We start from the raw sequence: 25,325 nt of genomic DNA, 5'->3' as shown, positions 1-25,325 counted from the left end.
CTCTATTTTATATTTAATTCTCTGTTAACTGACTTTGCTATGTCATCCATTGGCTTACTTTAAATACTTGGATAATGTCGTTTCTCTTTCTTGGCTAGAATCTGACTTGCAGGGGGACAGAGACTTCTGTCTGTTTTGTTTCCTGTTGTACCCCTAGTGTCTAGAATAATATTTTATGCACGGTGGATGCCCAATAAAGTTTGTTCAATGAGTGAGTGATAAATGGAAATCCACTTTTTTTTCATAAAGCACCAATAGAGAAATACACAGATGGCAAATTTCATGAATTCCTCTCCTCAACTTAGAGTGTACACATTGGGCAACTCAAATTTGTCACTGCTTGATACGTGTCTGTAGATAGCAGCTAAAGTGCCTTATATATTCATTTTGGTGTTACTTATAAATTTTAGTGAGTAAGCAGATTTGCACAATTGGACCTTGCAAATAATAAACATCCCTTATGTCTTTCCCTGCTTCTCGTTATTTACTTCAAATGCTTGTTCCTTTCCCAGATTGCTATAGTATTTACTTACCTGTTATGATGTTTTCATCATCTCAGGTCTCAATTTAACCCTGTTTGGTAGAACTCAGAGTTGATCTTGTCACACTACAATGTAAAAACATTCAGTGCTAATCCTATTGCCGAATGAATGTATGTGTTTAAATATATCAGCATAGCATATGGATGAGCCCTAACCTACTTTTACAGTTCTGTCTTTCATACCCATATACATTACTTTCTCTTTGAACAACTATTGAATGTTCAATGAAAAGTATGAGGTTTTTTTGACTTTTAACATTGTTTACATGCTCCGTATTATTCTCATCCCTCTTTGCTGTCGAATAAAAGTAGGCCTCAAGGGCACTCTGCTTTGAGCAGGTGGGTGGTTGTCTATCACCTTGCTCCTATAAATTATAATGAACCTAACTTGATTGTTTGTTCAGGCCTTCCCACATACTCTGTTCTCTTTAAGGTCAGTTTCGTAGGCCGTTCCTATAATTTCTTCTTGCCAAATTCAATTTTTAAGATATCGCTAGTACCAGACTCAGCATTTGGCTATTAGTTTCACAATAGATACTTGTTAAACTGTTGGATAAATGAGTAATAATGGAACTTTGGTCAATTTAGAAAAAGGATTTTTGCCTTGTAATGTATTTTTTTAAAGATTTATTTATTTATTTGAGAGGCAGGGTTACAGACAGAGAGAAGGAGAGACAGAGAGAGTGGTCTTCCATCTGCTGGTTCACTTCCCAAATGGCTGCAATGGCCAGAAATGGGTCAATCTGAAGCCAGGAGCCAGGAGCAAGAAACCAGGAGCCAGGAGCTTCTTCCAGGTCTCCCACATGGGTGGAGGGGCCTAAGAATTTAGGCCATTTCCCACTGCTTTCCTAGACCATTAGCAGAGAGCTGGATCAGCAGTGGAGCAGCTGGGGCATGAACTGGTACCCATATGGAATGCCAGCACCACCAACAGAGGCTTAACCTACTATACCCCAGAGCTGGCCCAATTTTGTAATACATTTTTATTAACAGCTCATAAGAAATTATAAAGTGATAGACCAAAACTGTCTATGTAATAAAATTAAAGTATATAAGCACATACAGGCATTTTTCTTATAGTATGAACTATCTATGATTATATCACATATCCTGTTGAATAAAATCAAGAGAATAACTATTCTGAAATTAACTCTGAGCTGGTACCACTGTGTTAAGTTAGTTTAGGTTAATTACCTGGTTTTTCTTTTTCTTATATTTTTTTCCCTAATAGGATTGTTTAGAAAGCAATGAGAAAAACTGTGCTAAAATTCTGAAGTACATTGAGTTATACACATTATCTTGTATTTAGTTTCTCTGGAGGAAAATCATAAAGCAGAAAATGATAATATCAAGAACAGTTCAGTGAAATAGTCTGTAAATGATAGTGAAAAACTTTATTTATTTTCCTTGGTAAGTGATAACATTTGAGACATGGGCGTCTTTTGCTGTGATTCATCTTCACATCCCAGAAAAGTCATTTATATGCTGATGAATTTAATACCTTTTGCCCTCATTTTTAGATGAACATCATTGGGTTACTTGATGTTAGCAAGAAAAATTAAGCTTCTGAAATGCTTCATTCAGGAATAGAAATTGGGTGTTTTATTAGATTTTTCTCTAATGGCTGAAAAAGTAGAAAGGAAGCATTTTTATCTATGGGAATCTTGTCTTTTATGTCTAAAATGTGTTTTACTATTGCTTGCCAACTATAATAAAGCTTTTATCACTCCATGTTTTCATAAATGCTGGTGTATATGTATCTGTACAAGATAAACAACCCACAAGGCTTATGTATGTATGTATATCTATTAATTTCATTTCCCTCTGGGACTGGGATTGCAATCAAATACTTAAAAAGAGAAATGGGGCTGTGCAGTGTAATGGGAAGAGCAGTTGTTCTTGACCTTGACGCTGGTCTTAACTCTATTTTCAGCAATGAAAGTGTGTTGCTTGGAATAAGGTCCTTAGTATCTCTGAGCTTTATTTGTTCTCATCTGCATGTGATTCAATTGAAAAATGTAATTTCTAAGATTACTTTCATTTTAAAATTCTTTGATGAAAGGTGAAAACTGAGTGCTACAGGGTTGGGGAAAGATTTATTGTAGGCATAGAGTAGTCATTCAACACACTGAGTGCATATTTGTTATGAAAGAATACTATGTGATGGTTACCTTTATGTTGCCTACTTAACTGGGCCATGGGGTGTCCAGCCATTTGTCAGGTATTATTCTGGGTGTGTCTGTAAAGATTTTGCCAGATGAGATAAACATTTGTATTGATACGAATAAAGCAGATTTCCTAATGTAGATGGATCTCTTCCAAACAATTAAAGACTTGAACAGAACAAAAAAGGCTGAGTAAGAAGGAACTGTGCCTGACTAATTGATCTAGAAATATTAATCTTTTTTTTTTTTTTTTTGGTAATTGAACTTAGACTGAAATATCAACCCTATCTGTATCTTGAGCCTGCTGGCTTTCAAACTAGGATTTATGCCATTAACACTCCTAGTTCTCAGGCCTTCGGATGTGGACCAAACTAAACATCAGTTCTCCTAGGTTACCAACTTGCCAACTGCAAATCTTGAGCTTTTTCATCCTTCACAACTGTGTGATTTAATTCCTTGTAATCAATCAGTCCCTTTCTCTTCCCTCCCCTCTCTTTTTCACAAATTGGTTCTGTTTCTCTGGAAGACTCCAGTTCTCATTGAATATGTTCATAACCCCTTAATCTCTATACTTAATTAGTAATTAACCTTTATTAATTCAGTTTTCAAAGTATCTACCATCTTTCCAAACTAGGCTTTACTGAATTAAATATATTTTTAAGTTTTAAAACAGAAATATTTTGTTCAATTAGTCTTCTTTCAAATATATAAGTTAATCAACAATTTCCCAAAATATGCCATTATGAATAAGTGCTTTTTTTGAGAGTTTTTGAGTTTTTCATAGCATGTAGTCTAATGAATTAAGACACAGACTATATGTATAGATAATTTAATTATTTAAAATATGAAAAAGTCACTTTGTATTTAAAATAAAAGGACAATGGGGAGGAAATTGTGAATCATGCAAACTATTGGCATCAGGGTATGTAAAATGTAACAACAATGAAGATGTGAAATTCTATCTCCTCTTCCTAACAGCATAATTCATGCAACAGATGATGTGCTAGGTTTTGGAGAAGCAAAGGTGAGAAATCTGTGGCCAGAGTTAACTCTACTGGAGGAGAATAGATATCCATTGTATTCTAGGGAATAATCTAACACAGTAACAGGGTTGGTTTCCTCTACTGTTACATGGGATGGTAGTCGTAGTGCTAGTAGTGGTAATGGTAATAATACAAATACTCATACTGTTTTGAAGTTTGGATTGTATGGCGTTGTATTAGTTAATGCCAAATATTCCAGTGGCTTAGTCAACACGATCTGTGTTTCTTCCATTTTTTTTAGATAAAGGCTGTTGATTATCTGTGGTTGTGTTTGGCCTGACTAGACTCTACTAGACCCTACATAATTTTCTCACTCTTTGAGTCATAGTAAAGGAGTATTTTGGGACATCCTACTACCTTCTAGATTCTTCTCACAACTAAAAAGAAAACAAATAATTTTAGGCAAATAATACAATCTATAAGACATCATGCATCTGACACAAGTATTTGCACATAGTTTGGGAATTATATGATAATAGCAATAATAATGACATAGAAACAGAGAGGGTATAACAATTCATCCTGCCAAGGGAGCACTGGAAAGCAATACAGAGAAGAAATAATGGACCAGTAATTCGGGGAGAAGGAAAGGAATGGTATTCCAGACTGAAATGACCTAACGAACAAAGATGCAATGGCATAGATGGGGATTAATCTAGAGCCTAACTAGTTTTGGAATCTCTGTCCCTCCCTGGAAGGAAATCTAATGTGTAACTTGTTATAACATTTACGACTTATCCACAAGTTACATAATATTTAATTAAAGCTAGCTTTAATTACAAGCAAATATATTTTGTATCACTAAATAAAAAGTGAGACTCAAGGTGGGGATTATCAAGTTTAATTTACTATTAAGAGGATGTCCTTATCTCCTTGGAGCTTTGCTTCTTGTTCTGCCCGCTTAGCTAGATGACTTTTGTCTGTCGTCTCCTTGCCTATATTCTCCAGTTGGCTTTTGAAGCCCTGGGTATCATATCCTCCAAACGCAGCATCCAAATGCAGGATGGACGTCTCTCATTTTGCATCTCTTGTGATGAGGCAAGAAAACATTTTTCAGAAATCACCCTTCACTGTTTAATTCTTATGTCTCATATTGTCATAGTTTAGATGTCCATTCCCAAGTAATTACTCACTAAAATAAATGAAATTATGGTTAAGTTGGAGCAAAGGTGTGTCCAGGGAATTCTCACTTTCTCTGAAAACCTTGCTTCTCCTAAACAAGAATAAAATCAGGATTCTGAGGATAATGGCTGTCAGTGGAATCTTCCATATACAGTTATGAAATTTGTCTCTTCAAGATTAAATATTTTTTAAAGATTTAATCTATTTATTTGAAAGACAGAGTTACAGAGAGAGGTAGAGACAGAGAGAGAGGTCTTCCATCCACTGGTTCACTCCCCAGATGGCCGCAATGGCCAGAGCTGCGCTGATCCGAAGCCAGGAGCCAGGAGCCAGGAGCTTCTTCCAGGTCTCCCACGCAGGTGCAGAGACCCAAGGACTTGGGCCATCTTCTACTGCTATCACAGGCCACAGCAGAGAGCTGGATCGGAAGAGGAGCCGCCGGGACTAGAACCAGCGCCCATATGGGATGCTGGCGCTTCAGGTCAGGGCATTAACCTGCTGTGCCACAGCACCAGCCCCAAGATTAAATCTTTGAAATGGGTGTCCATCTTAGTGAATAGTATATTTAATAATTTACATAAATTGTCTTCTTGAAAAACTTCTCACATTAAATTGTGCTAAAGAAAGAATGAAGGAAAACAGGTCAGCCATTCAAGTGTGTGGCCAATAGGTTGTATTACAGACCATCTGTATTTGTTGGCAGTAGAATCACAGCATCCAGGGATGTGGTTTGTCCCTTACCTTTGATTTCAAAACCTCTTTGAAATGTAGCAAATATGTGACCTGGTTTATATTATAAGAAATAAATGAACTTGATTGGAAAAATAAAACATCTTCTACAATAATTATTATTATGCAGAATAAATGTCTTATCTTTTTTCCTTTTAATGTATTGTGGCAAGCTTTGTCAATATTGACGATTTTATAATTTTCTTAAAAATACCTTCTACTTCAAGTAAACCTAAAGGTCAGCAAACAGTATCCTCCCTTGAACTGCACTCAGGTTTGTCATTACAGAGAGCGGTTGGGACATTCCGTCAGCTTGTAGCTTTCTTGGATGTTACCCACAGGTAACTTTAAAGTGAATATTAAATGCTGTCAAGATGCCATGAGTCAACACATGTACTCACCCCCTGCATCAAGACAGAAGTTTTTAAGCATGATTTATACACAGTTTAAAAAATGAAGTTTCTGAGCAAAAGGTAGAGATTCAACTATTTTCTACTGTATATATGCTAATATTCAGACAGCATGGTGCCCTGACTCATTTGGTTAATCCTCTCTGTTTATGACACATTTCAATGCCCACACATTTTTAGTTCTTTCACATGTTTGAATTGATTATGTGAGCTATTCATCAGTGTATTGGGAAAGCCCCTCCCCCTTTATCCTTCACTGTCACTCAAAGTGAGCTCTGGGCTTTCCTACCCTACTGTGTGATGAAATCTAAGTCACAAAAAGGAAGAAATCACAATGCATGGGTTTTATGAAATATTAACCATGAAAGACCAGAAAAATATATGGAAACACCAAAGAAGGAGAGATTAAAAATGGCTGTTTTTCCTGGATGGATTCTTTGAGAAGGCTGCCTTGGTAACAAAGGAGATACAATGGTGAAAGAGGAACAAGTCTTAGCAACACAGTTGGTATTTATTGGGTAAATTATGCCTTTTCCCAGTTTGAATTATTAATTTTAATTTAAGAAACATTGAACAAACAAAAATTTTTCTAGGCATTTATGTCAGGATTTATGGACCATCTCAATATTTTCTGCTAAAATTAAGCAAAATAATGGAAGAGTAGATACATTTTTTAAAATTCATTTCAACAACTTACCATTTGATATTTCAACAACTTTCCCATTATATTCTTGAAAACATTTAAAGTAGAAGGCTATTTTCTGGAATTGAATACCTGCCAATACTCAACCATTGTGCTATGCAATTTCTGTTCATCATCCCATGTAGTCATCTCCAAATCCTTGGTCTCATTTTTATGTGTGAATGAACTGAACTTCACATAGTTCATGCACATGCAATATTTATTAATGTAATTAACCTATTTGGAAAGACATAGACATACAGGAGAGAGAGAAAGAAGAGAGAGAGAGAGAGAGAGATCTTCCATCCATTGGTTACTTCCCAAATGCCTGAAACAGCCAGGGCTCTGCCAGGTGGAAGCCAGAATTAGGAACTCTGTCTTTCTCTCCTATGTGGGTGGCAGGGATCCAACTATCTCAGACAATGCCAGCTGCCCCCCACTGCACACTTTAGCAAGACAGTGAAGACAGAGAGCTGATATTCAAACCCAGGTACTCTGTTGTGGGATACAGGTGTCCCAAGCAGCATATACTAAATGCTATACTAAATGCCATCCTCACTTTTCAAATGGGGCACATGGACTTGAGCCCACCTTTCTCTCACTCCACTGCCTGTCCTAGCTGTTCTCTACCACTTCGTTAAAGGACTAGATGAGGTTTTAAAAAAATAGGTTGAAAGAGCATAAGAATGAATGTATGCATAAATGTACTGATTTAGTTTGCTCACAAATTTAAGAAAAGCTATGCTTCCTTAATTATTATTGTAATTTTATTGTTCTTGCTCTCTTCTTGGTTGGTTGCACCAGAAGCAGAAATTGGTATGTAGCAATCACTTAAGGGTTTGCATTTTGTTTTTTAATCAGGGTAAGCTTATTGCATGAGTAAGAGGGCAAATTGGTACAACCTTAATGGAGACAAGTTCATCATGTATATTATGTATCTTAAAAATGCATAGGTCCTTTAATAATTATCCTATATGCTTAGCTTAAAGAAATAATCTGATTTGTTCTCCAAATTATATCAAGGATGCTTGTTTTATAAATATAACTATAATTGCAAACAACTTCAATGGCCAAATGACCAATGGTGACTTATAAATTGAATTATTTAGAATACAGCTGTGATGAGATTCTATTCACTAAAGATCACATTTTTGGAAAATGCTTGAGATGATTAATGGAAATATTATTTATAAAATAACATACATCGTATAATTCCAATTTTTTAAGTTTTTCAGAATTTATGTCTGAAAAATATAATGAGCATACATCTCAAAAGGTTAACTGATTATCTGGGTAGAAATATCATGAAGCATTTTAATTTTTCCCTCAACTTTTTCCAAAGTTAATACAATAAATATATGTTGCCGTGTGGTCTTAAATAAGTGACAAGGATGGCGCCGTGGCTCACTAGGCTAATCCTCCACCTGCAGCGCCAGCACACCGGGTTCTAGTCCCGGTCGGAGCACCGGATTCTGTCCCGGTTGCCCCTCTTCCAGGGCAGCTCTCTTCTGTGGCCAGGGAGTGCAGTGGAGGATGGCCCAAGTACTTGGGCCCTGCACCCCATGGGAGACCAGGAGAAGCACCTGGCTCCTGCCTTCAGATCAGCAAGGTGTGCCGGTCGCGGTGGCCATTGGAGGGTGAACAAATGGCAAAGGAAAACCTTTCTCTCTGTCTCTCTCTCTCACTGTCCACTCTGCCTGTCAAAAAAAAAGTGACAAAATATTAATATTTTGGAGAATTTAAAAAATGTTTTCAAACATAAAGCACACAAAGAATTAAACCCTTCAAGATTTTGTGGCTCATCTATTTCAACTATTTCCACTTAGAGCTAGAGATTTTAATATGCATTTGTCATGAATTTTTTTTGAGCTACATTGCTTTGTCTATAACTTGAGTCAGATTTCCAAACAAGTCATGAAGCAAGCTCATCTGTCCCAGAAATATTTGAAGGAAGCTTTGCAATAGGAGGAAATGATCCGAGGATGTTCATCTCTTGGAAAATCAAAAATCTAATTTTTGAAAGCTTTTAAGAAAAAATAAAAATGTTAGATATTTCTGACTTTTGTTATGTTCCTTGAGGCAGTCGACAAACGCTAGACTTTCTGATTGCATATTAGGCTTTTTTCTCTTGTTTTATTATTTTTGGAATTACAAAAAGTCTTATAATTTATAGATACATTTCATGTAATAGTGTTTCAACCCCACCAAAACACTTTTACAATTAGAACATATAAATGCAGAATATGTGGGTATCATCTAGAATGTTTATCTACCACCATCCAGAATTAAACACACATGCAGTCTTAAAAAGTCCATGGAAAATGAGTGCTATTAAAATGATGCATGAATTTTATGTTTTTTTGCATCAAAAATTTTAACTTTTAATTCCATTTACTACAAACTTTTTGAAGTACTCGTGTGTGTGTGTGTGTGTGTGTGTATGTAATCCCAAGATAACTCCAATTCTTTCTCTCAAATGTTCATGCTCTAAATGAGAAATTAAAGATGGGAAGTTGAGGTCAAATTTCAAAATACTCACCAGAGGGTCACCTTGACTTTGTAACGGTAATCTCTGTCTTCTTGTCTCACACAGACAATGACTGATGGGCAGGATAGGGAATTGCCTTTTGTTTGTTTCTCAGAAGCTTTCCTTGCTTGTTGCTCTTTAAATCAGTTTTCATTCGGAATATATGCACATGGTGTGTTTATGTTTTGTTTTCAGTTATGTTTTGGCTTCACCTTCTCACTATACCCTTTCCACTCTCCTCTCTCCTCCACTATTTCTTGCTTTTTCTTAAATGCTTATTTCCTGATTTTATTTATTTGAAAGTGAAAGCAAGAGAGAGGGAGAGAGAGAGAGAGAGGAAGAAAGACAGAGAGAAGGGGAGGGAGGAAGGGAGGGAGGGATGGAGAGAGAGAGAGAGAGAGAGAGAGAGAGATCTTCCATCTATTGGTTCACTCCTCATATGCCCACAAAAGCTGGGGCTGGGCCAAGGGAAGCTGGGAGCCTGGAACTCAGTATCAGGTTGCCCATGTTGGTGACAGAGACCCAGGCATTTGAGCCATCATCTGCTGCCTCACAAGATGTGCATTATCGGGAAGCTGGATTGGAAGCCAAGTAGCTGGGACTTGAACCAGGCGTTTCAATCAGGATGTAACCATCCCAAGCTGTGGCTTAACTCCTTGCACCACAGCATTGGCTGTCTCCTAGTTCTCTAAACGTTGCTGTCTCTTTTCTTTTCCCTGAGTCAGTTTGGAATATCTGAACTGGGTCTCAACATTTGACAAAACATGGCAGCAAGAAACCAGAGGAACTGATTCTATTTGAATAATCCATGGGTTCAGAGCCTTTGAGTTTCTTCCCATAGCAGTAGGAACAGGGAGGCCCTCCCCATCGGCTTAACATTCTCTGTTGCAAGATTCAGGTGGGGAGCAGATGTAATAATACGCAGGTAACTTGTTTACAACCTTCTTCTCCAAGTTTTCTTTGGAGTCCAATATCCCATATGACTTTGTCGACAGGTCTGCAGAGTTTGTTTCTGTTACTCACGGGTGGTTTACTGATTTGAAAAAGCCAGAGTAAGTCCTAGAAGGCTGCCAGGTGGCTTTCAGATCCTGCCAGCGACTGTGTTTTCATAGGTGGCACTTTGAGGGTGTACCTTTCCCCAGAGTACCAGATTCTGGATGGAAACAGACCCAGCATGCCTGGGCTCTCAGTCGTCTCATGTAGGGACGGAGCCTAGAAGTGTCAGGAAGCATTTGGCAAGCACAAGCATTGCATATTTCACTGGGGATGTGAAAGAACAGTAAGGCCATTTTATTTATAAGCAATGGTTACAGATAGATGTATGTACTTTGTTCCTAAGGATCACCCCAAATTACAAATACCTTTATAACTATTAACAATAACAGAAATCACTTACAAATCAAGTACTTTATATATATTCATTTAATTCTTATATAACCCTTTCAGTACTATTATTATCAGCAACCCCATTTGATAGATGAGAAGATTGGCTCAGAGTACATCACCCAGAGTTATGCAGCCAACAAATAGTGGAGCCAGACTGAGAATCTGGGCAATTGGTCTGCATTGTCTTGCACAGCCTTTGGTGAATGAAGCTGCATTTCTATAAACTACAGTATTGTGGGGTCAGATTTTAGCAGTATCACCACCCCACACATCTATTGAATAAACTACAGTTATTCTGGAGGATGATATTGTGTTGGAAGGCAGACGAGTTTAACTTTGCTGAAGGCTGATGTAAAAGGAATCCAGTACTTGAAAGAGAGCCCAGTCTTCCTAGGGATCCATATGGCACACACAAAATAGAAGTTTGTATCCTTCAGGAGATTGTCAGTGGAGTCTTTGAATTGGAACAAAGAATATCAGAATCTGAGCTGAGACCAGCCAAGCCAAGCTGAGGGTTGTCTTTTAGATGATGTTAATGTGCCTGGTTTGAGACTAAAATTTTCTCAAAATGTTGTTCATTGGTGTTTAATCTTTGGTTCCACCATTTATGAAATGGATTACTTTATTGACTTTAGCTTTTCTGGTTTGTTTTTCACGATAGTCTTACGTACTTCTACGGCTGATAGTCCTTCAGTCGTTTCTGTTTGGTGAGTAAAATGTAAGCCCACGAACATGGCCCACAAAGACTTGTCCCTGCCCCCTCTCTCAGTCTGACAGAGCTCCCTCTTTTCGGTTTCTTCACTCGCCTTCAGCCTCATGGGGCTTTCATAAATCCTGATGCTCTGCACAGGGTCCTTCCTTTGCCAGACACATTTCCCCACTCCTTTCCTCCTGGAGGTCTCAGCTTCGGCATCCCTGCCTGGGAAAGGCGGCTTTCCCCGAGTTAGCTTCTGCTTTATTTGCATACCTTACTCCTCCTCCCCTTTTATATGTTGATTTACATAATTTTATCCTTTACATTGGTCTAGGTCATTATTGTTAGCTTTTTGTAGGTGCAAACTAGGGGTCTGTTTGGTTCCACCTCTTTAACACCTAGCACAGTAGGTAGCAACTAATGGCATTTGATGACTATTTATTTAAAAAGTGAATCAATTTTAAGATCTTCATTTATAAAAAGGACTTTCTAGGTTTGTTATGAGATCAAATGAGATGTATTTACAGATACCTGCATTCCTACTGTCAGCCATGGCTGTCTCACATTGGTAGAACCTGAGTAAATAGTAATATCTCTCCGCTAACCCTTGATGGCAGTCACCCCGGTTTGTGCTTCTTAGTTACTCATATGCCATGAGTATAGATGATGACTAATGCCTGGTAAGGGTGCTAGAAGTAGGGGATATGGGCATTCCAGGAAAATAATACAGCATGAATAAGGCAGAGAGGCAGAGCAGTGAATGAAAAAATTTGAAGAAGGGGGCCATTTTGCTTGGATAAATTTTTCAGGGGCTAGGTAGAAGAGTTATGGTAGAAAAACCTGTAAAAAATAGACCTGAACTATATTTGGAGGGTCTTGTTAAGCAGCTTAAAGACAGCTTTCACAATCATACTGATTTTGGAGTTGAGAGAGTAGGAGAGTCTAATCACACATTCTTTTCACTTGTAGTAAGAAAGAAAACAGGGAATGCAACCAATTTGCAGATAGCTTTATAGAACTGGTTATCATTTCTTCTCCCTTGCTGACTTCATTTTACCAACGAAGTGCTGATAACTTCCTGTATTCTGGATTAGGGTTATTTTCCCCTTAGTCTACTCATTATCTTCAAGTATTTAATCTATTTTCCTAATAGAAATATGTGATTAGACTATCTCCTGTATGCCTATGAGTGTCCAGTCTGTGTTTCCCATTTAGAATATAATTTCAGATTCGATTAGCTAACATTTCCTAGATTTTCCTGAGGTATTCCTATCCCACAAGTGTGATATTTAACCTACTGTCCCTCCCATCTCCATGGACCCCTTCCTCATTGGCTTCTCTGCAGGATATGGCATCATTGTCCTCCATTCTGAACCCCATCATAGTCCTGGGAGTCATCTTGAATTTTTTTCTGTCCCTCCCTCCATCCCATATGCAGTTAACATTGTAGCCTTTATATCTTTAATCTCAATCACTCTTCTCCACATCCTCTTTTCCACCCTCATGATGCCACAGGACCACATCAATGCTTACCTGCCCAACAACAATCAGGTTTTTGTCTCACCACTTTCAATTATGTTTCTGAAATGCAAATTTCTCTCATTCCCTTGGTTAATAACATTCTTCAGTATCCTTTCATTCATGGGATGAAGTCCAAAAGGTTAGAACTCTTCGTTATAACTCACCTGTTCCCAGGACAGGTTATTCTATAACCCCCTTCAAGTGGAATGTCCTTTTACACTTTTGGACAATACTCAGCCCATGCTTTCATTCTGGCATCCATAACATTTTACTGTCCTATTTCACCCTATTTAAAAATAAGGAAAATTTTTCATGTATTGGTTGGACACTTCTCAATAGCGAATTTATCTTTGTGAACCTAGTACCTAGCACACTGCCTAATAAATACAGCAGCAGGATCTTAATTAATGTTTGCTGAAATAATATGTCATGAGGATTGGAAACACACTTGAAAATGCCTTTTACAAGGGATTTAGGAGGAAAAAGCAGAGTCAGAGGAAGAGCAAGAGAAGAGGACAAGAATCTAAAAGAGAAGTCGATGAAACTGGAGAAGGACAAGAGTGCAAAGGAAAGAACTCAAGTTGTCTTTGGTTTCTGAAGAAGGAAGACATCAAAAGTGTCAAAGGCAGCAGGAAGATCAAAGAAGAGGAGTGAGAAAAGAGATTACAATTGGGCAATTAAAAGTCAGGGGTGACTTTTGAGAAAAAAATTTTAAGAATTTGTGGGCTGTAGGGAGACGCCACAAAATAAAAATTGAGAAATGTTTGGTGCAAAGGTTGAGGCTGGTATCCTTACAGAATTGTAGTCATGAAAGGAAGTACAGAAATTTGGAGTCTAGATTGTATGGAGAGAGTAGAAAAGGATAGAGATTGCACATGAAACTTACTCTCTGATTAGCTTTGCAAAATTAGGGAATGTGTGAAATGGACATTTAGTACAGTGGTTAGAACGCTGCTTGAGATGCCCACATCCCATATCAGAGGGCCTAGTTCACGTCTGGCTCCTCTGCATCCTACCCAGCTAATGCGCATCCTGGGAGGCAGCAAGTGGTGGCTCATGCGTTTAGGGTCCCTGCCTCTAATGTGGGAGACCTGGATGGAACTGCAGGCTTTTGGCTTAGGCTTGACCTACCATCAGCTGTTGTGGGCATTTGGGGAGTGAACCGTGGATGGAAGATCTCTCTCCTTTTCTCTCTTCTCTCCTCACTCCTACCTTTCAAACAGGTAAATAAAATTATTTAAAAAGTATTTAAAGTTAAGGAATGTGATGTAATCATATGTTATACATTCTTCAGCACATCGACTACATCTGACTCTTGGAGAGATTGTTAAGGTAAGTGCTGAGTGTGGAAGGAACTGGACTTAGTCTGGGAAAAGTATACACACCCCAAACACACATACAGACCTAGGGGCTGGAGAGATTTTTGTATTTAAGTTATCTACTTACTTTTTGCAATTTTTCAAGGAATTATGTGTATTTTAAAAGTAATATATTCTCATTATCATTATAATATAGTCGCAAAAAAAGAAAATAAAGTCACATGTCATTCTTCTACCTATTAATATACACTATGTGTATAAATATTCCTATTGTATAATAATTTTGGCTTCCTAACTCAGAGTTTTAAGGTTAAATAGGAGTGTAGTAGGGTCATTTATGGTTGCATTAAACTGATTCTTTTTTTTTTTTTTTTGTAACTAGCTTCCCTCCTCCACCCAATGGAAGCTTCCAGTGTATTTTACATTTAATGATTATGCTGTTTAATCTAACACTGAAGGATTTATGACAGAAGTTTGTGAGCAGCAAACTAAGGGCAGAGTTTCTTTGTTTAATGACCCAAAGAAAGGTGATCAATCAATAATATGATGTAAAAATTGTACAGAATAAATAATTCAGGCTTTCTTCTTCCACCAGAATAAATTTAGTATCTGTATGGTTGTCGCTGGACTTGACATTCCCAGAATGCTGCCCTGACTGAGATCAGAGCTCCTCTGTTTCTGGGCTGATGATATTTTTAGCCCTCCAGTCAGTAGGATTATAACCACTCCTGCCCCCAAACTCCCAAATGGAGGCTGTTCTTAGGATTTTCTGAGACCCTCGCAGGAAGTAGCGATAGAAACAGAGCCATAGCTCTGGCCATTACTTGTCATAGTTCTATCTGGATTATATGCAACCCAGGATTTGGTTTTTCATTAAGACTTTTGGGAAAACTTGGATCTAACCTTAAAGTTCCATCAGTTGAAAGAAGAGAGAAAGAAAGGCTGGCACATTGTGCTGCCTCTACGGAAACTATAGCTTCAGTGCACCAGTGTTTAGTGTTGGGTTGAAGCCTGCCACATCATATGCCGGGAGATGAAACCAGCCTAACTTCGAATGCCAGCCACACTCTCAAACTGCTTTCCTCTCTGTCTTCTACAATGTTCTTTACATGTCATGCCAGAAAAATAATAATTCTGTGAACCTTTTTACCCCCGATAAGTGCTCACACAACGAATTTAATTAAAATCCCCTTTATCTATTATGCTGAAAACAAGGAATTAACAATATCCATTAAAATGACTATTACATTCACATCAAATGGATTTCAACACCCAACTAAAATGATATGAAGGAAGCCATAATCATATGAGGCCCAATATGGTGTATAAATTTTAAACCTTGTGAAGCCCTAAATTATTTTAATCTCCAAATGTAATTATCATAAATGTCAGTCAAACTTTCTCCAGGCTCATTTCTGTTGAACAGAAAAAAACAAATGAGACTGTGAAGGCTTTAAGCTTCACAAATTCTTGGTTAACTCCTCCATTCCTAGGAAGCTCTCAGATTCAGTAGAAAGAAGACATTCTTATGTGTGCTATGAGGCCTGAAATGTAGTCTGCCAGAAAGATAACCAGAGGATTATGGTCAATGGGTTATGGCATTCCTGGAATTAAACTAGTTTGGTGGATAGTGCCAATAATCATCTAACGAGAGTGTGCATTTTGTGCAGCTTTATAAAATATTTTATAATCACTGTATGCAAATGTTCAGCTTTCGGTAATGGTAAAATTGTTCCTCCCCTTGGTACCTGCAACAAGAATATTCCAGAACCACATTTCAGGTTGAGACAAGAAGTAAATAAAGGTGGTCATCTTCTCTCTTATGAAGTGAAGGAGTATATTTATCAAAACCAAAGGGAAAGAAACATATCATTTCTTGAGATGCCGGAACCAAGTTTTGACTGAGACATTGTACTAGATGATGATGTCAACAGGTGAAGCACAAACTTATTTTGATCTATTCCTTACCACCATTTCCAATACGTTTTACCCAAATTGCATGTCTTAAAATATTACTAGGGCTGAGTATTTTTGTTACATTGTCTGCGACTGGACACATGCACAGCTCCCTCTTCAGGGCAAGTTTTTTGTAAATTCCACCCCCCCCCTTTTTGAAAAAAATATTTATTTATTTATTTGAAAGGCAGAGTTACAGAGAGACAGAAGCAGAGAGAGAAAGGTCTTCCATCTGCTGGTTTAACCCCCAAATGAACACAATGGCTGGAGCTGGGCCGATTGGAATCCAGGAGCTTCTTCTGGGTCTCCCACGTAGATGCAGGGGTCCAAGTACTTGGGCCATCTTCTATTGCTTTCCCAGACCATAGGAGAGTGGGATCTGAAGTGGAGCAGCCAGGACTCGAACCGGCTCTCAGATGGGATCCTGGCACCACAGGAGGCAACTTTACCTGCTATACCACAGTGCAGGCCCTTCCATCTCCCTTCTAACACTAATCATGACACAGTCCTATTTCAAAATTTCAATTAGAAACAGAGTATCTCTCAAGCATCAGTCCAATTCTGCTCAGGTTATAAAGTTTTCTGAAAACTGTGTGTTAGCCTGTTCAATGTATAGGTTGCACCTTACAGACCAGAAGAGCAGCTTTGCTAAAACTCTCCTCACATCACTTCCACTTAATCACATCAGCCCTGGGCTCAATCTTTATTCTTTTTCTCTGATTATTTTATTGCTTTATCTGGTACTTGTCCTTTTCTTATTGTTGGTAGGGTCTGAAAGCCTGCTGCTACTACATTATTTGCTTTGAAAAAAAAAAACACTATTATGTTATCCTAATAAGCACAGCTGTACAAGCATCTATCAGTCTCTTTTATTGTGGTCTAATTTCTATTTATGAAAGTAATTTGCTCTCAGTTTCCGTTGATGATTTCCATTGTTTATATGGACACATTGCTCAACTCTCAGCCCTTTGCTCTTATCTGCACTCTCCTTCCCTCCTCTTGCCTCCCACTGGAACAATTTTAACCTTTGTTCCAAAACGCTACTTAAAAATAAGTGAAATGCAGGTCGTCCTAGCCCCTAGGTGACCAAAATGGCAGTGTAAAGGGGCTGACACACTGTCCCCGGAAAAATACCTGCTCTGTGCCTGATTTCTGAGACATAATCTGCATAATTTGTGAATTGCAGTGTGGACAGCGTTCTCAAGGATGTTAAGGAATTTAGTGGGAACTCAAGCCTGGAAGCTGCCTTTTAAAAAACAGATTTATTTATTTATTTGCAAGTAGAGTTGGGAGTTGAGAGTGTGTGTGTGGGGGGAGGTGGGGGAGAGAGAGAGAGAGAGAGAGAGAGAGAGAGATTGATTCCATCCAGTGGTTCAATCCCAAGATGGTTACAATGGTGAGGACTGGGCCAAGCTGAATCCAGGAGCTAGGAGCTTCATCCGTGGTGGCAGGGGCCCAAACACTTGAGCGATCTTCTACTGCCTTTCCCAGGCTATTAACAGGGAGCTGGATCAGAAGTGGAGCAGCAGGAATATGAAACGGTGCCCATGTGGAATCCCGTGTCACAGGTGGAGGCTTTACCTGCTGTGCCACGATGTGGATCTCTGGAAACAACTTTTAAAATAATAATAATAATAACTTTATTTTCATTTTATTTGGTAAACAGACGAATGTAGAAACAGAAGGACAGACATAAAGAGGTCTTTCATCCATTGGTTCGCTTCCCAAATACCCACAACAGCCAAGACTGGGCCAAGGTGAAGCCAGGAGTCCAGATCCATAGCCAGCTCTCCCACAGGGATAGGAGAGACTCAAATACTTGAGCCATCTTCTGCTGCCTCCCTGCTACCTCCCACAGCGTGCATTAGCAGGAAGTTGAATGGGAGGCAGAAGAGCCAGCATTCAAACTCAGACACTCAAATATGGAAGGTGGGCATCCCAAGTGACATCTTAATAGCTGTGCCAAACACCAGCCCCTGGAAAGTACCTTTGAACTCTGTTACAGGGACAGCAAGTGGGCCTAGTGTTGATACTACAGGTGGGAGTTAGCCCATGCTAAAGGTTTTTGCAGCAGAGACAGATCCTGACCTCAGATGCGTCTGTGAATATTGAATTTGCAAGACATGCAAGGTGATGGTCTTACCAGTGTTTTCTTTTCTGGACAAGACTCTGGTTGAGGTCCTGAAACAGAAGAAGCAGAATAAGGAGGAAAATATGTTACACTCATATGTTTTGCAGTTTGTGAAATTTCCACATTGATGAATTATGAACTTAAAGTTCTAAGAGGTGAAGAGCAGAGTCAAGATTTAGACTCCAAACCTCCCTTCTCCCCATTGTGTCTCCAGAGAAGAGCTTGAAGACGCCCAGCCTCTCTGGGGGGACATCAGACCAGGGTTTTGTGATGGCAGAGAGGTGGCAGTAACTCCTCCTGGGCAGCCTAACATTCGGGCTCAGACAGGGCAATGCATTTGTGAACCAGTGACATATCTGTAGTTGAGTAAACCGGATACTGGTAGTCGGAGGTGTCTCTTGTGGAATAATTGTCTGCTCAATGCTCAGTCACAGATTGCCACAGCATTTGCAAATAATGTCTGCAGTTCCAGATCAGATTAAGTCAAGGGCTTCAAAAATATTGTCATTAGCTGTATCTGTTTGCGGTGTGTTATGTATTTGTGTGTGTATCTGTGTGTGTTCTTAGTGTTGTCACGGGATTATCCTGATCCTCATTTAATTTGTAATAAAGTTAAAACGTAACTTCACAGGCACAGAGGCCAAATATTGTTGGCTCTGCCTTTCAGAATTGTTCTGTAATCTGACTTCTGTGCACCACCTCCACTGTTACCATCTTAGCTAAATTCGTAGCCATCTATTGCCTGGTTTGCACTAAGAGCTTTTGTCAATTTTCCATGTTCCACTACATTCTGTTTCTACCTGAAAGAAAGAAGTGTCCGTTCTAAAATATAAATTTGATCATCTTGTGTTCCTTTTCCAAGCATTCAAATGGGCCAAATTCAAAATAGCATTCGGCACAAACTCCCTCAGAGATGCAAGCTTTTGAGTGGTCAGAACTATACCTTTCTTTCTCCTCTTTCTATGCCCTTACTCTCTCTTCTTTCCTACATTGGTTTCCTGCTGTGTACACACATCAAACATGCTTACATATCAGAATCTTTGCACCTGCTATTCTGCCAGCTGAATGCTTTATCCTCTGTGATGTTCCCTTGTGATGAGAAAGTGTTTCCTTGCCCCACATTCATACCCAAACCTACTCTGTACCTTCACTTTCTATCCCTGGCCATGATTTTTCTTCATAACACTTAATACTATTCAGCAGAGCTACTATTTTAGATTTATAGTTTATAAAGCTATTATATAAGCTTTAAAAGGAGAAGGAGTATTTTTGGTTTGTTCATCACTCTGTCTTTTGTGCCTAAGTGCTAGACACATGCTTTGAATAAATATCTTTAGTGGATTAATGAATGAGCAACATTTATTAAAATATTTAAAAGGTCATATGTATTTTGTACTTCTTTCAAGCCAGTGAGAAAGTGGTTTTTCAGAGCTGCATCACACTCCTAACAAATGTTTAATGAACCTAAACTAGGTATTGGTGTGACAGGTGCACATAAGGCAGTCTGTCTTTAAGGAACACTCACTGGAGGGAAAGAAATACGTATATAGAAAAGCATTACATAAGAAAGAAGTAAAAGTGACCATAAACGTCAGGTCAGGAGAAGCTGCCTGATTCAGTCAAAGGAGATTAAAGAGGGAGAAAGTCCACTAGGTTTCCTAGAGATTTCTAGAAGAGGTGAGAGGTCAGCCAAGTGCTAAGGAATCTTAAGGATTGGTCTAAAAGAGAACGCAGGAAATGACAATTTAAGAGGCAGATGAAAGAAGTAGAGAGGAGACTGACCAAGGAATTATAGTCGGTCCCTTTCATGCCCTTTCATTCTCAAATGAAATAGAATGGGAGTACCAAGGGGTCCTGATTCAAGGTAACAGGTAGCAATTTTCTTGAGGAAACAAGCAAAAGAAAGACTCTTCCCTAAAAGACTTAAAGAACTTCATATTTACTGAAATTTTTGGAAATGGTTCATGATTCTGTATAGCCAAAACTCAGCCAGTATAATTCTTCTTTTTCTGTTGTCAGGAGACATTTTTGAATCACTTAATTTACCCTAGATATACATTTTGACATTTTAAAGAAAGGATAGATTGTTGTTAATATTAAATTATACACATATACAACACACACACACACACACACACGGTCAACTCCTCAGTGGGTTATAAATTTCAGCTGAGTTCCAAGCACTTTGGCTGACAACACAAAGATAAGCCTCTACTTGTGGGGAACAACTCGGACTATACTGTTACTGGAATTAAGACTTATTCTATGCATCTGCTCTCCCACAATATGGTGCTGGGAGAGGAGGAAACAGCTTCTACACAGCTGCCTCCAGTTCAACCAATAAACAGCAGGACCTGCTCCTGATTGGAGGAGAGCAGCGTACTCGGCGTGTGGGTAGCAGAGTTGGGATTGGTGGAAGAGGACTATAAAGGAGGAGAGAGACAACATGCACCAGGAACATCTATCTGAAGGAACACCTGAGCAGCCCCCCAGAGAGCCGGCCGGCGGTGTGCCGCTCCCCCGCGGAAGTGGGGAAAGTGGCAGGGGGAACCGCCCTTCCACGGAGGCAGAAGGGACGGTAGCCAACCCGGGAAGAACCAGCAGCAAACCCGGGGAGGGCTGAGCAGACGAAAGAACAGCGCAGGGTCCTGTGTCGTTCCTCCACGAAGACGGGGAGCGACATCTACTGATGCTTTAATTGACATGGGCAGTTTAAAACCGAAGTTATTCATGTTTTGCATTAATGTCGGTCTCATCCTAAAGCCTCCCATAGCAGAGAGCATCATACCCTATGACTGTACCTGGAAGCAAGCGTTGAATAGGACTTTGAGGATTTGATTTTAGAGCATGTACGTTTTCTACAGTTGGTGCTCAGACGACTCAATGACTCCCCTAGGTCTTCACCATTCTGCCACTAGAAGAGCACAACATAAATAATCGATGCACAAATACTGGTATTTTGGGGTGGTTTGTTAGCATCCTCTTGAAACTTAAACTTTTGAAAGCAGAGATGAACTCAAGCCTGCTAAACTGGCCTAAAACTCTAGTATTGACTCTTCTAAGATGATCATATTATGTAGCAAAATCTCAGACATTTTTATTATATCCAGTTGGAAAAATGAAAAACAAAACCAGATTCGGTGAAAATAATATTCACTTGGTTAAACTCTGGTTGTTTTTTTCTTTTTCAAGCTTCTGAGGAGAAAGCTTTTAGAATCTTTCCAAGCTGCATATTCTTTCAGAGTTCATCGTGACCAAATTCACAAAAATGTTCTCTGGCATTACCGATAATGAAACAAACAGCTGTACCACATAATGATCTTGATGGTTATGAATTAAATAGTATTGAACTCTGTCAATACTTTAAAGAGAAGTCTATAAGACAGCTCAAAAAAAACTAACTTATTTAGTAAGGAAGAGCTGAAGAGACCTGGAGTATAGTAATCATCCAATTGGTTGACTAGAAGTTTATTTATTATCCCTGACCTCAACTTAAAAATATGACAGTAATAAATTATGTACATTGTTAATTTAAAATTTTGACAAAAAATGTTGCTTGGTGGGTGGGCAGTGTTGGGGCATAGCAGATAAAGCCTCTGCCTGCAGTACCAGCATCCCATATGGACATGGGTTTGTGTCCTAGCTGCTCCACTTCCAATTCAGCTCCCTGCTAATGACCTAGGAAAACCAGCAGAAGTGACCCTACATGGCAGGCCCAGAAGAAGCTCCTGGCTCTTGGCTTCAGCCTGGCCCAGCCTTGGACATTGTGGCCATCTGAGGATGAGGAGTGAACCAGAAGATGGAAGATCTCTCCCTCTCTCTGTCTCTTCATCTCTCTCTAACTCTGACTTTCAAGTAGATAAATAAATCTTAAAAAAATGATGTTTGGTGTTTTTAGGAACAGATATGGGAGGCTGAAACAAAGATTCAACTGTAATTTCTATGCAAGTAGTACCCTTCTTCATAAAATAGACAAAACAAAACTGAATCTGTTCTCCATCCTTTATTTTCATCTGTCTGCTAGAAATATCAGACATGTTACATAGGGAGAAAACTCACTTTCTTTCCTTCCATAGGCCAGCTAGTCTTTCCAAACTCTGTGCTTTCTAACCTAAAAAATGCTGAAGCTGTGAGGGTACAACAGATGTAACGTGAGGTGCTATCGTTGACCCAACCATGTCCCTCATCTCTCAAGTCCAAGAAGTTGTTTTGGAGTATCATTTCCTCCTGAAGATGTGTCTTGAATCTACTTCTTCCTCTTCATTGCCATGGCTTTAGTTTAAACTCCCATAACCTTATTTCACATCTGGAGGGTCAAAGCCCTCTAACATGCCCTCTTTGCCTCCCCCTTCTCCCTTGTAAATATCCTTGAAATCATACGCTCCCTAAAAAACCTGCTTTGTCGTGACACCGTGGGCATAAAATTTGTGCTCTATGCCTTCGTTCAATCGCCTTTGTTGGTCTTCCAGTAGCAACATCTGCTGTTCTTGCTGTGGCTTAGTATGTTTCATTCATTCCTTTCTAACTCTCTTTTTTGCATATCCTGCTCATTCTGTTAGGAAACTTATCAAGAGCACTGGATTGGAATTCAGGAAGTCTGGGTCTTAGTTCTGGCTGTATGAAATATCTATATGAACTTTAGCCTGGCATTCAATCTCCCTGAACTTCAAGTCAAATATTAAAAATAGCTGCTATAGAAATACCACTATCAGTGCTGGTATTATGATGCAGCGGGTAAAGCTGCTGTCCGCAGTGCCAGCATCCCATGTGGGTACCAGTTTGAGTCTTGGCTGTTCCATTTGCAATCCAGCTCGCTGCTAATGGCCAGGGAAGAGCAGCAGAAGATGGACCAAGTGTTTGGGCCACTGCCACCCCCATGGGAGACCTTGATGAAGCTCTTGGCTCCTGGCTTTGGCCTGGCCCATCTTGTGGCCATCTAGGGAGTGAACCAGAAGATGGAGGATTTCTCTCTCTTTCTCTCTCCCTCACTCCTGTTGCCCCTTTCTTCCTCTTTCTCTGTAACTCTGACTTTCAAATAAATAAATAAGTATTTTAAAGAATATCATCATAACTTTTAAACAATATCATTATAACTTAAACTCAAATGAAAAAAATAATTATCTAAGATTTTGAGAATCACTGAAATTGATGAAAGGCTAGATTTACCTAGAAGCTAAAATAGTCTCAATTGCAATGTACATAATTACATTACTTCAAAATCTTGAATCCAAAGTTGAGAGGATTGTAGGAAAAATGTCCATAAAACACCATTAAGGTTGACCATACAGTTTTTAGTCATTGATAACACAAGCCAACTAAAATGTTTGTATGTCTAAGTGTATACAAGATATGAAAAGCAAATTCAGCTAACTTGCCCTAATTTATATATATGAAACATTATTCCAACAATTTAATGACAGCCCTTCCTTTCGAGCTTGTGTTAGATATTTACATATGCACTGCATCATAAAGTTATCCACAACAGAATTCAAAAGCATTGATAGCATAAAAACTATGCTATTTGATCATAGCGCTTGCTATCAAATTAGAGATTATTGACACCATAAAACATACAAAGATTACAACTTGAAAATTAAAATATATGTTATAAATATACTCATGCATTAAAGAGTAAATCATAGTAAAATTTAGAAAATGCTTATAATGTAATAACAGTAAAATTCTGTTAAAACTTTGTTATGCAGCCAAAGAGCTATTAAAGGGAAATTACTAGACTGAAAAAAAAAGAGGCTAAAGCCTAAATAGACAAGCATCCTAGCCATTTTAACTTAAAACATTGAACAGGAAAATAACCCTAAAAATGTAGACACATGAAAGTATAGCAAGTAATGACATATAAAGGAGGAAAGATAGGAAAAATACAGCCAGAAGCTCATTATTTGAAACTATTAATAAGTTTGATGAACTTTTCACAAGATTAACCCAGAAAAGTGTGGCAGAAATCACAAATAAACAATGATAGAATGAAAAATTGGAGAGATATTATGCAAGTTAAGAGGTCATTATTTGGGGCCTGTGCTGTTGAATGGGTTGAGCCACTGCCTGCGGCACCAGTCCCATGTGAGTGCCAGTTTGGGTACCGGCTGCTCCACTTCTGATTCGGAATTCTGCTGGTGCACCTGAGAAAGCAGTGGAAGATGGCCCACGTGCTTGGGACCCTGCTGCCTGCCTGCATGGGAAACCTGGAGGAAACTCCTAGCTCCTGGCTGCGGCCTGGTCCAATTGTGGCTTTTGAGGCCATGTGGGGAGTGAATCACTGGATGGAAGAGGTCTCTCTCTGAGGCTGCTTTAAAATAAATAAATCTTTAAAAAAGGAAAAATGCACCTTGTGAAACTGACCCAAGAATAAATACAGTGTATGACCAATTATATAATAACATTTAAGACAGACACTGAAGAACAGATACCATAGTTTTCCCTGATTTATGGGCACTAAAAGAATTAAGAAAAAGAAGAAAGAAGAAATGCCTGTATTAGTTTTGTTGCAAATACAGTAAAATTTTGTTTTAAAATCTCAAATTGGGCCGGCACCGCGGCTCACTAGGCTAATCCTCCGCCTAGCGGCGCCGGCACACTGGGTTCTAGTCCCGGTTGGGGCGCCGGATTCTGTCCCGGTTGCCCCTCTTCCAGGCCAGCTCTCTGCTGTGGCCAGGGAGTGCAGTGGAGGATGGCCCAGGTGCTTGGGCCCTGCACCCCATGGGAGGAAAAGCACCTGGCTCCTGGCTCCTGCCATCGGATCAGCGCAGTGCGCTGGCCGCAGCGCGCCGGCCGCGGCGGCCATTGGAGGGTGAACCAATGGCAAAGGAAGACCTTTCTCTCTGTCTCTCTCTCTCTCTCACTGTCCACTCTGCCTGTCAAAAAAAAAAAAAAAATCTAAAATTGATGAGAATTGTATACTATTATAGTTTTAGTGGTTTTATGACTAATTTAAAATTTATCTGATGGAATATCATGTCTTTTCATTTGATTATTTATAGTTCTTGCCTATTTTCCTGGTGGACTACAATGTTTTAATTTGTCAAGCCCTTCATTTAGGAGAGCCACAAAAATAATAAAATGCTAAGTTTAAAAAAGAGAA

The 25,325-nt window shown here is 39.0% G+C and overlaps 1 pseudogene; it reads left to right on the top strand.

Annotated features, from left to right (window-relative positions):
- Nucleotides 1-17,348, top strand: part of LOC149120125 (26S proteasome regulatory subunit 4 pseudogene) — a 116,753-nt pseudogene extending 99,405 nt beyond the window's left edge.
- The last annotated feature ends 7,977 nt before the right edge of the window (nt 17,349-25,325 follow it).

Source organism: Oryctolagus cuniculus, chromosome 20 (assembly GCF_051225735.1).
Source record: "Oryctolagus cuniculus isolate XC-2025 breed Fujian yellow rabbit chromosome 20, ASM5122573v1, whole genome shotgun sequence".
NCBI lineage: Eukaryota > Metazoa > Chordata > Mammalia > Lagomorpha > Leporidae > Oryctolagus > Oryctolagus cuniculus.
This window is presented reverse-complemented; position numbering and strand designations above follow the sequence as displayed.